The 11,992-nt window shown below is 35.2% G+C and overlaps 1 protein-coding gene across 1 annotated transcript in view; it reads right to left on the bottom strand.

Annotated features, from left to right (window-relative positions):
* Nucleotides 1-5,895, bottom strand: part of Slc6a15 (solute carrier family 6 member 15) — a 58,562-nt gene extending 52,667 nt beyond the window's left edge. Inside the window, exon 1 of the mRNA XM_074084061.1 lies at nt 5,739-5,895. The gene's annotated coding sequence lies outside the window, so the exon portion shown is untranslated. The remainder of the gene's footprint in view (nt 1-5,738) is intronic.
* Nucleotides 5,896-11,992: the final 6,097 nt, after the last annotated feature.

Raw genomic sequence — 11,992 nt, forward strand, 5'->3', positions numbered from 1 at the left:
ACTTATGAAATATTATAAGCATTTAGATAATGTTTGAAGAATTTTCTAGTGAAAACTGATGTATCCATTATGTAGAACCTACTTTTAACATCTAACTACATGTAATTTATCACATATTATAACACAATAAGAAATACACATTTATTTTCTGACACAGAACTCCTAAATCCCTTGGAATTTCCTAAGTGATAGAAGTATTTTTTGTTTTAATGAGGCAGCTCTTAGTGGGCTGCTGTGTAGCTTCAGGCTGGATGTAGGCCAAAAGCAAGGTCATCCTATCTCATCCCGGGATTAGAAGCTTTCAACTTTCAGTCCTACACTCCATTCTCAGTGGAGGGGAAAGAGGCTGGAGACAGATAATAATCAATTATGCCTATATGATTAAATACCTATAAAAATTTCTAAACTAGGGTTTTGAGGTACTTCTGTGTTGAAAATATATCCATGTGCCCAGAGGGTAGAATTCCCAAACTACATGAGGACTGAAGTCTACCGTGCTTTGAAACCCACAGGAGCTTCCTCTATGCACCTCTTCATTTGGTTGTTCAACTTACCCTTTGCAATAAACAGGAAACATGAATAACATGTGTCTTTGAGTTCTGTGAGATGTTACTGCAAATTATTAAACATGAATATAGGAACCCCCAATTTCTAGCCAAGTTAGACATAAGTGTGGATGTTCTGAGCACAAACTATGTATGACTGGTGTCTGAGTGGGAGAAAGTTTTGTGGGACTGAGCCTTGAATCTGAAGGTTTTCAACAAACTTGGGTAATAAGTATAAGAATTGAATTAAGTTGTAGGACACCCAGTTGGTGTACACAAGGAAATGGATAATTCTGCATGTAGAAAATAGGTACTTTTGGTATCAGAAATGTCACATATAAAGTTTTCCTTTGCATATCAATCCATCTTTCCATCATTTTACTTATCTATCAATCTACCTTATTTCACTGAAACACTTCACAATAAGTTTTATAATCAGTACATTTCCCCTCTGAGCATTTCAGCATATACATCATTCACTTGAATTCTATGTATGTTTATGGTTCTTTTTATTTCTTTTGAGGTAAAATTCACATAAAACAAAATTAACAGTCTTAAGTATATCATGTGATGAGTTTTGACATAACTGTGCAATCCAACAACCTATCAAGACATAAAACATGGTCATTGCTCCAGAAAATTTGCTCCTCTCTCCCTCCAGGTAATACCTATACCATTCCTGTGAGACAATTACTTTAAAGATTTTTTTTCCCCAATATACATCATTTTACTATAAAATTTCAAATATATACAAAATCAAAGAGTGGTGCTCTTTTATTAAGGCTCCTTTCACTGAACATACTTTTTGATTGATACACATTATTTGAGCTCATTTTTAAATTTTTGAGTGGAATTTCTTTCACATGAATAAAAATATGCAATGATTACCCATGCACCTACTGATGGATAACTGGGATTTTCAGTTTAAGTTTAAGTTGTTATGAATACATTTGCTACAAATATTCTTGCCCTCTTCTTTTAATGGAGACATATTTTCACTTATTTTTGGTAAATTTCTAATAGTAGAATTCATTTGCCATACAGTAGTCCTGTGTTTGGCTGTATTATATTATAGAAGCTGACATTTTTTGCACATGGCCCTGGTTTCTAAGTCGGTGCAATGTAGAATTCAGATGGGTTTTGCAAGAAATATAGGAATTTTCCAAATATAAAATTTAGAGAAAGATAATTCACATCAAAAGAATATAAACAAAAGAACATATTAGCAAGGCTCCATTTTACTCATGAAAGGAAAATAAGAATGAGTGAGAAATGGGAGAGCAAAGATAATTAATCTTCTAGAGATTTGTTTGAGCTTTTATTGAAGTTTTGGGTCTTAAAGCAATCATAGGAGTTAAGGGAGAAAGGAGTAACTGTTCATTTATTTATTCACTCATTTTCTAAAGGAAATATTTCCTGAATGCTAAGCATAAGTGACCACCAGAGAAGTCTTTCCAGTGGCATAAGAAGAGGTCATTAATACCACAAGATAGTGGGACAAGATGGTGGACTAGAAACTCCCCTTAGGAGACTCTGAATTGAGAGGAGTCAGTGTAGCAACAGAGATGCTATAATCCAAATCATGACAGAGGTGATAGGGCAGCTGAAAAACACAGAAAAACAGAAAGGCTATACAGAAAAATGTAGGACACAGTCTATAAATTCAACCCTAGCTCCTGGGGGCACAGGCAAAACTACAACCACATGCCTATGTGTCCATCAAGGAATTAATGGATAAAGGAAATGTGGTATATATACACAGCTATTAAGAAGAATGAAATTATGTAGTTTGCTGGAAAATGGAAGGAGCCAAAGATCATCATATTAAATGAAACAAGCCAGTCCCACAGAGACAAGTTATCATATGTTTGTTTTTTTTAACACTCTCATGTATGAAAACTGAGGGAATAAAAGATAAAACAAAAAACTAAGGTCATGAAAGTAAAGGGGGAATCAACTAGGAAGGTAGAAAGGGAAGGGAGAAATGAGGAAGAGTAGGGAAGAAGAAGAGGTACTGAGTTTTGAGCAAGCGCCATATTAAGAAAGGAAAGAGAATCTCCGAGAAACACAAAAAAGGATTTCACTTCCAGGAACAGACTAACAACTCATTATTTACCAAAGTCTGAAAAATTGGTAGTTTGATATTGCCCTTCCCTGGAACAGAGAATTTAAAAGGTGATTCATTTAGAGTTAGGGATCTGGAAAGAGTATTGTTGAAGACATGCTTGCTAGAAATATAGTAATTCTGTTATATTATAAAATAACCTTATATTTTTGGACTTTGGCCACACAAATTTGTAGAACTTAGGCACAGAGGGAGGTAGAATCTTTCAAGGAACAGCAGTGTGCAGTCAGTCACATATAATAAGATACTGATTTAATTTTCTTCCTGTGAAGGATTTGGGTATACGTGTAAAACATGAGAATTAAGAGTGAGTCAGAAAAATACCTACAGTCTCATAGAGTTTCTACCTGTAAACTTTCTCCTCCGTTATTTCCACACCCCCTTATCCTGTGTCTTTCATACTGTAATATCTTGGCTATTTTAACATGCTCTTCTTGTGAGTAATTTTGAGCACTGTATTTCTCACTTAGCTGAGTAGATTCTCATATGAAATTTTTTTTTCATCTTTTAGATCTGCCCCTATGTGGTAACAATAGAAGAACCATTGAATGGTCCCGCATCAGTTGTCTCTATCAATTTATGATTAGAAAAATTATAATAAAAGTCAGAATTAGAAATAGAGTACAGCAGGAGTAAATAAGAGAGACTGGAAAGATTCATTCAAGGATAAAATTAAGCACACAGAATAAGTATGCTATGGTCACAGTAATGTTGCAAAACAAGTAATTCACAAGATAAAATGTTTAAAACTACAGAATTTGTATTCATTTGGCACTTGTGTGGTGGTCAGGAATTAGATGTTTAAACTGACCTGGCTCTACTGCTTCTAAGCATTAGTCAGGTCTGCTCTACAAGTCTCCCACCCACTTTGGACCATTGGACTCCAAGATATGATCTACCCAAGGTCAAAGGCCAGAGTGAAAAAGCCCAAAAGAAAAATGATTTTTAAAGCTTGAATTAGAAGTGGTAATCACATCTGCATATAACAATTACTAAATAAAGTTTTTTGGCAAACCTCACATAATGAGATTGTAAAGTATATTTCTCTCATAAGATAAAGGCAAAGGACTGAGTATTTGTGAATAATATCTAATGCCACAAGAACAATTAAGCAACCTAATAGTTTAAAGCCTAAGCTTCTCTATCCTGACTTTCAGGCCTGTGTTTCTCTACCTTGCTATTCCCTGGTACCTCAAATTTTCTGTCCCTGAAAATCCCAATCTTTTCCAATGACGTGTTTATGGACCTAGTATTTGGAGGCACAAGCTCACCAAGCCTCTGGGTCATCAATGATGCAGAAAAGCAATTTATTAGTCTTCCTACTTGTAGTAAGTCTTGCTACAGAAAATAAATATTATTTTACCTTACAAAGGAATTACAGGCTTTCTGGGCATCTGACTTTATTTCCAACAAATGATTTTGCAGAGAGATGGGAGTCTTTTAAACTAAGATTCTTCATCACATTTCATAAGCTCATCCTTCCAAAATCCCACACATCTAGAAGGCTCTAATCTATGTTGTAGAGTTTAGTCTGTTCCTCTGCCCACAGTGCCTGGACTGAATTCTTTCCCCACCTAAATTGGATCCCCTTAACTAAAATATTTACTCTGGCAGGGATCTCCTTCTAAATACCACATGCCATATAAGCTATTTGGGTGGTGACTTTATTTTGATTAAGGAAAGGTCCTCAGAGGTCTTCATCAAATGTCAAGGAAAAACATCAAGTTTCATGGAGTCACCATTTTTTCACCTTTTTCTAAACAAGCAATTACATCTGTTATCTCACAAAACATTTCTCAGGTTTATCTTTCTGATGATTCTTTTTTTCTGGTTCTTCTAATTGCTCAAGAAGTACTTCATTTACCACATAAAGTCCTAGCTCTGATTTACAAACTCTATGACTTATAGATCTCCAAAAAACATGTACACATTGGACTGCTGGATCCTCTCCTCAGATGTGTTAGTCTTTCTAACCTAGGTCTTGTACTATTTTGAGCGGCCAACACACAGTGATTAGGAAAACCTACTCTCCAGACATCCTGGCAGGATCTGAAGTTAAACTCTGTAACACATCATTTCTATCTTGGAATCACAGTTAACATTATTACACTTCTGTTTCTACTTCTGTGAAATGGAGAAATAGCACCTACCTTGAAGGATAATGGCAAGGATTAAGAAATTATGTAAAACATTATATATACACACACATATATATATGTGTGTGTATGTATATACATGTGGGCTATGTGCATCTACATCTATCTAACTATATCATGAATTTGTTTCATCTTGTCTGTTCTGTATTCAGAATCTATACCTTGTAGGGAAAAACCTAAAAAATCCACAATGGAAAACAATAATAAAATTTTCACACATAAAAACAAACAAAACAAGTGTGCTGTTACATATCTCTAATCCCTGCTACTTGGGAGTCAGACATAGGAGGGTCATGGTTAAAGGCCAGTTTGGGCAAATTTAGCAAGAGTCTATCTAAAAAAAAAACTGGGCATGGTGGCATATATTTGTGGTCCAGATATTTAGGAGATGGAAGTATGATGATCAGGGTCTAAGATCAAGCTAGCAAAATTCTTCCAAAAAATAATTTAAATAAAGCAAAGGGAAAAAATGATGACTAGAGCACAGACAGCGTGAGCTCGGTGAATCAGGGAACTTTCTGAGACACTGGAGCCACACTTGGTGGAGGTGAAGCACAAGGGAGAGTTGGAACTTTGGCACCGTGAACCCTTAGACTATGGAAGGCTTCTCCATGCCATGATACACTGAGAGAACAGGCAGGCCACCACTCCCATGCCACTGCCAGCTGCTGGCCCCAACTGTGCTTGGAAGACTGTCAGCAGACCAAACAGGTGAGCACCAAGCATCACAAGGTATCCTTCAGCCACCCCTGGGATAAACCAGTACAACCCCCCTGGACAGATTGATCCTCCCTCCCCTCCCAAAAAAAATGAACAATAAACAATGGAACTGAAAACCAGCACATAGTAGAGGGGGCAGGGGTTGGTGAAAGCTCACTGGAGAAGGGGGGAGGTGCAAGGAGCTAAACTCACGTGAACCATCAGTAGACAAAGGGAAGGCGGGCTGACAGCAGGCGGGTGATAGGCTGCTGCCTGAAGTAGGGAAGGAGGAAAAGCAGCAGACTTCAGGGCTCAGTCTCTGGGCACCCACAGTCAGATGACTCTGTAGCATTGAGGAACAAACAGGGAACCATCACAACATGCTCTCAGCAGTAGGCTGACAGATCATTGACCTTGCCCTTGCCCCAGGGAAAGGTGGAGAGGCAAAGAAACAAGCCCCTAGTAAACAAGCACAGAGATAAGCCAACTCCAAAGCAGGACAACTAGTAGACTGATGAGGTGCCACACCTCACTGAGGGAGAATCTGACCAAGCAGCAGCTACTGAAAGACAGAAGAAAAAAAAAAAGCACTATCCACAGGCCAACCACCTGGCAAGACTAAGATAGTCCTTCTACTTAAACACCAACACCAGGACTAGATACTGGAGGAATAACACCAAAACTTAAACTAAGACTGAAATTCTATTGATCCTGAACCTGGAATTTTTGTTTGTTTGTTTCTTGTTTGTTTGCTCATCTCTGCCATTGATTTATTTGGGGTTTTTTGCTTGTTTTGTTTTGTTTTTGTTTATTGTTCTTTTTTTGTTGTTGTTTTGTTTTGTTTTATCACTGTGAATTACTTAATACTAAATTACACCCAAACCAGGGACAGAAACAGCACACACACAATTAGCTAAAAACCCAAAACAGCCACAAAACAAAATTTAACCAAGGGAAAGAAAACAGATGATTGAAACCACCAACTAGCTTATCAAGACCAGTTACACAATAGCAACAGGAGCAATGGGAAGAAGAAACTGGGATGGAAACCATTTTCCCCTGCCCCCCAAAATAATTTAATACATAATTCAGAGGGAAATGAAGAAAATGGATACCCAGTTCCAGACTCCAACAAAACAAAGATAAATGACACCAAGTAACCCAACAATGTCCACAAGAACAACCTTAAAGAAGATATGCTGTAAGCAATAACTGAGAATTTATGGAGATGATACTAGACATGGTTAACTAAAATGTGCAAAAGGAACTCAAAAAATTCCAAGACACCAAAAATAAAGAATAGAAGACACAGACACAAATAAATAAAATCATAGGAGCCCTAAATAAACACCAAAGTGAAACAGAGAACACTATAAAGAGGGAAATAAATGAATTAAAGACAAAAAATAGATAATATTAAAAAGGAAGTGACCCATGACATGGAAAACCTCAGAAAAAAAGAATGAAACAGAAACACAAAACACAATGGAAGGCTACTCCAGCAGACTAGAACAAGCGGAAGACAGAATCTCAGAACTTGAAGATAGTGACGAATAGATTAAGAGAATGTGGTATTTATACATAAGGGAATTTTACTCAGCCATGAAAAAGAATGAAATCTTATCTTTCACAAATAAATGGTTGGAATTGGAGAACATCATCCTGAGCGAGGATAGCCAGGCTCAGAAGACTAAAATTCATAGGTTCTCTCTCATACGTGGACTTTAGATCTCGGGCAAATACAGCAATGTTGTAGGACTTGGGTCATATGTTAAGGGGAGAGCACACATGGGAGATATGGGGATTGGTAGGAAACCCAAAATATGAAAGTGTTTGATGTCCCACTGCAAAGTAATACAGAAACCTTAAAGTGACAGAAGTCAATATGGGAAGGGGATCAGGAACTAGTGAAAAGGTCAGGTAGAGATGAGTCAACTTGGGTTGTAACACATTTGTACCTGGAAGCAATGCTAGGAATCTCTCTGTATAGCTGTCCTTAACTCAACTAGCAAAAACGCTTTGTCTTTCTTATTATTGTTTATGTCTGCTCTTTGACAAAATTAGAAATAAGGGCTGAACAGGCTGTGCCTGGAAGTGAGGAGGAGTGGGAGGGGGAAGAAAGAGGGGGCAAAGGAAGGAGGGAGGAATGACCTAAACAATGTATGCACATGTGAATAAATGAATAAAGACATTAAAAGAAAAAAGCAAAGGGACTGGGGGTATGGCTGCAATGGTAGAGTGCTTTGCCTGCCAAGTTTGAGGTCCTGATTTCAATCCCAGTACTGCCAAAAAGAAAAAAAAAGTTATTTAAAGCCAAACAGGACAAACATAATATTCATAATATCAAATTCAAATGACTGAATGTGGGACAATATTTACCATATGCCTTGCCTTTTCTTTCCTTTGCATAACTTTTGTACTTTTTCTCTTCATGTTCCTTTTTCTCTAAAACACATCTTAATTTTCACCAGAATAATGGAGAAAGGGATAAAAAGATGAAGAATTCTAGGGATTCAAGGTATAAAGTAAAAATAAAATGGGATGCTAATATCAAAAGCAAAATTATGGATCATACAGTCTAAAAGTTAAGAGGAAGCTCAACAATTATATATTGAAAATAATTTTACATTGTGTTAGACAAGAACTCTGAAGGCTAGAGAGTTCAGATGATTTACTAATGGTCACACTCCAACTTAAAAGTAGAATTAAAAAGAGGGGGAAAATACCTTCCAACTTTGTCTACATCAGCACCATGCTGACTTCTTACAAGTAATATTTCTGTAATGAACTTAAAAGAAGGAAGGAAGGACTTGAGAGACAATAAGCACAGAAAGCAAAGAAATGAGTAAAATGAGAGAAATGTCCATATTTTGGTTCTGATGGTCATTTGTCTTCATTGAGGGTTCTATTTGGTTTCAGTAGTATTAAGAGAAAAAAGCAGAGGAAACAAAGTAAGTGGCAAGGAAGCACAATGCCACAGGAATTGAAGGAATAATCAAGAGTTATAGTCAAAAGAATATATTCATGATTTACCTTAAAGAATGCATTGCTAGTACAATACAAAGAAAAAAAATCATTTTCATTCTCATTCTCATTCATTAGTTTAATGAGTATGTCTGGATACTCTAGCTTGTGCTAGACACTTTGCCTAAATGAAAAATTTTAGAGGGTTGAAAAGGAACATTTGAAGAGGAAACAGACATTGAATCTGGGAAGAAAAGGAAAAAGGAATGACTGTGTCAAAAACAAAATAATTCCTTGTTTTGATAATCTGTTCCATAGCAAACTATTTATTACTAAAAAGTACAGGACTTTTTAAAAACCTGCAAACTCAAAGCATACATCAAATACATTCTATATAAAAACTTCAACTTTTAATATTAATAATTCACTTAATATTTTTAACTTAAAATTTTGAAGTTTTACAGTATTCTCCATGTATATTTGAAAGGGTCATAATTTTTTTAAATTATAGATAGGTTGCTTGATCTTTGAATTTTTTAGCTCAAAATTACCTCTGATTATTGTGGAAATAACTGAATTCAAAGATATTGATAATGATGATTGAGAGAAAAATATAAACTCTTAAAATTTAAAAAAATGCAGGCATGGTGTCATATGCTGTAATCCCAGCTATGTGGAAGGTGGATATGAGAGAATCATGGATAAAGTTAGTGAGACCCTATCTCTAAAAACAAGCTCAGCATGGTAGTACATGTCTGCAATCCTAGTTACTAAGCAGGAGTTAGAGGAAGGAATATTGTTGTCCAAAGTCAGTCCCAGGCCAAAAAAAAAAAAAAATAGACCTTACTTGAAAAATAAACTAAGCCAAAAAGATCTGGAAAGTAGGTCTCCAGTGGTAGAATGCTTGTCTAGCAAGCAGAAGGCCCTTAATTCAAACCTCAATACTACCAAAAATAAAGATTAAAAGTAAATATAAAAATGAATGTTATTCTTGTATTTTAGTAAAGATTGGGTGTCTTTATCTCTGAGCACATTGCAATATTCCAGGGCATCAAATTTGAAAAGTCTGTACAAGTATACATAAATATATTTATACAATAAACATTCATCAGTAATAAGTAATAAGTATTGCACTTTAATAGCAATCGAATGCTCATTGCATAGAATAATAAAATAAATTATTTTACAATAAAATAATAAACTAAACAACTTTTAAATATATCTAGGACTTTGCAATTATATTTAATAGTTTCTAAGATCAGGAATGGTGATGCATATTTGTAATACCAACTACATGTGAGGCAGCGGTAGGAGAATCACAGTCTGAGGATGGTCCAGGCAAAAGGCATCAGGCCCTAAAAATGGGACAGGACTATAAAATAGGTACTCAGAAGGGAGGGTGAATGGAAGAAATGAAGGTGAGGGAATATGGTTGATGGACTTCATATGTGTATTAGAAATAGAACAATGAAACTTCTGTAATTGTTTTAATTGGTACACAGAGGAGGTTGAAGGATGTGATCTAACCAATATTCAATGTAAGGGTATTCTGGATTGTCACAATGAATTCCTTCTGTATAATGAATATATGGTAATAAAAATGAAAAAAACCAGGACTACAGGTCTGGCTCAAGTAATATAGCACCTGCCTAGCAAGCATGAGGTCCTGAGGTCAAACCTCAGTACTGCCAAAACAAGTAAATAATAAAATAGTGCTTAATTTGTAGTTTAAAAAAGATTAGTTTAGGCAAATAAAAGGATTAATTTACTTCAGCATCAAAATTACTTTTATTTGGTGCTATTTTTTCTTTCTAAAGAAATGTGTCAAACATCCCATTTATTGGTATATACCCAAAAGAACCTATCAACTTACTATAGGGATACTTGAACATACGTATCACAGCACTACTTACTATAGACAAATTATGGAATCAGCTTAGGTGCTGTCAATGGATGGATGATAAAGAAAATGTCATAAATATATGTGTGTGCATACAATGGTGTTTTACACAACCATAAAGAAGAATGAGATAATGTTGCAGATAGGAAAATGGGTGAAACTGGAGGTCATCATGTTAAGTGAAATAAGCCAGTCCCACAGAAACAGTATTGCATTTTGTCTCTCTATCCAACATAGGAATTTTTTTTTAAAGGTCATGGAAGTAAAAGAGAGAGAACTAGAGACATGAAAGAGGAAGAGGGAAGAGGGGAGAGAAGATAAGGAAGAGAAGCAGAACTGAGTATTATCAAAGTACATTGCATTCATCTATGAAATGTCATGAGAAATCCCTTTGTACAATTAGTAGTCAATAAAAGTAAAATTAAGATTAAATAATAAAATAAAGCGAGGAAAATGAATGAATAGAAGTGGATTACAAAACAGATACTTGATGTTAACTTACTGCCTTTAAATTATTAGAGCAAAAATATGCCAACCTCATATCTGAATTAGTGAAAATGTATCATTTTACAAGAACATTAACAAAAAGGAAAGGTAAAATAGATCTTTCAATTAAAATCAATTGTATCACAATTTTTAAAACTATAATTGTATTGGAAGACTTTCTTCAGTATCAGAAAAATATTTCTTAAAATCAGAGACAGTATATTACGAATCAAGCTAAAGAAATAGATCTGGTATCTTATCTCTTTAAAATATTTTACTCAAATATTTTAAACATTTTAATTTTGTAGTTAAAATTGATTAGGAAGATTACAAATTTGCATGGATACTGGCTTATTATCATACCAGCTGCTGAAAAATTTGTGAAACAAGTTTCAGGTTGGCAAGCAGAAATGCAGGCTGTCTTGGAAGCAAAAATATCTACAGGCATGAAAGATGTCTGTGCAATTAGAAAAATACAAGCCCAGGTTTAGAGTTTCTGATGATTTTTCTGGTGGAAAATTTTCATTCTCTGTGAGGACAGGAGGTTACCTATGGGAAAACAACCTCACGAAGATGGACATCCTTCAGCTACAGTGACCTTTCCCAGGCAAAGCTATCATGCATGTGTGGAAGTACATTAAACTCTTCTCATAGTAAACTGTAATTAAGGCATCTTTCAGATTTTATTTTATAGTCTTTACACCATTTAGTTCTGAGAAAGTTGAGAGTTTTCAAACATATCCACATGGCTCCACTTGAATTGTTTTCCACTTGGTAGTAAAATAATCAAAGATTAAAATATCTTTCTTTAAAACAGGTTTCTTAAGGTTTTTTCCTTTTTTCATGTTAATTGTTGACAGTCAAAAAAAAATCCCCATAAGGATGCTTCTGAAATAGTTTTGTGATTTGCATAATGGTATTTTCTATTCTGAGGAGTCTCTTAAAGGCGATTTTTATATGAAAAATTATAATATTATCCAATAAATTCAGATGTTGAAAGGGCAGATGCTCTTGTGTTACATGAAGTTCTATTAAAACATACCAGTAATCCTTTTGTCCAATGCCTAAACATCTATAGTTTATAGTTACTAACATGCTCTTTTTAAACCAGAAATTC

Source organism: Castor canadensis, chromosome 8 (genome assembly GCF_047511655.1).
Source record: "Castor canadensis chromosome 8, mCasCan1.hap1v2, whole genome shotgun sequence".
NCBI lineage: Eukaryota > Metazoa > Chordata > Mammalia > Rodentia > Castoridae > Castor > Castor canadensis.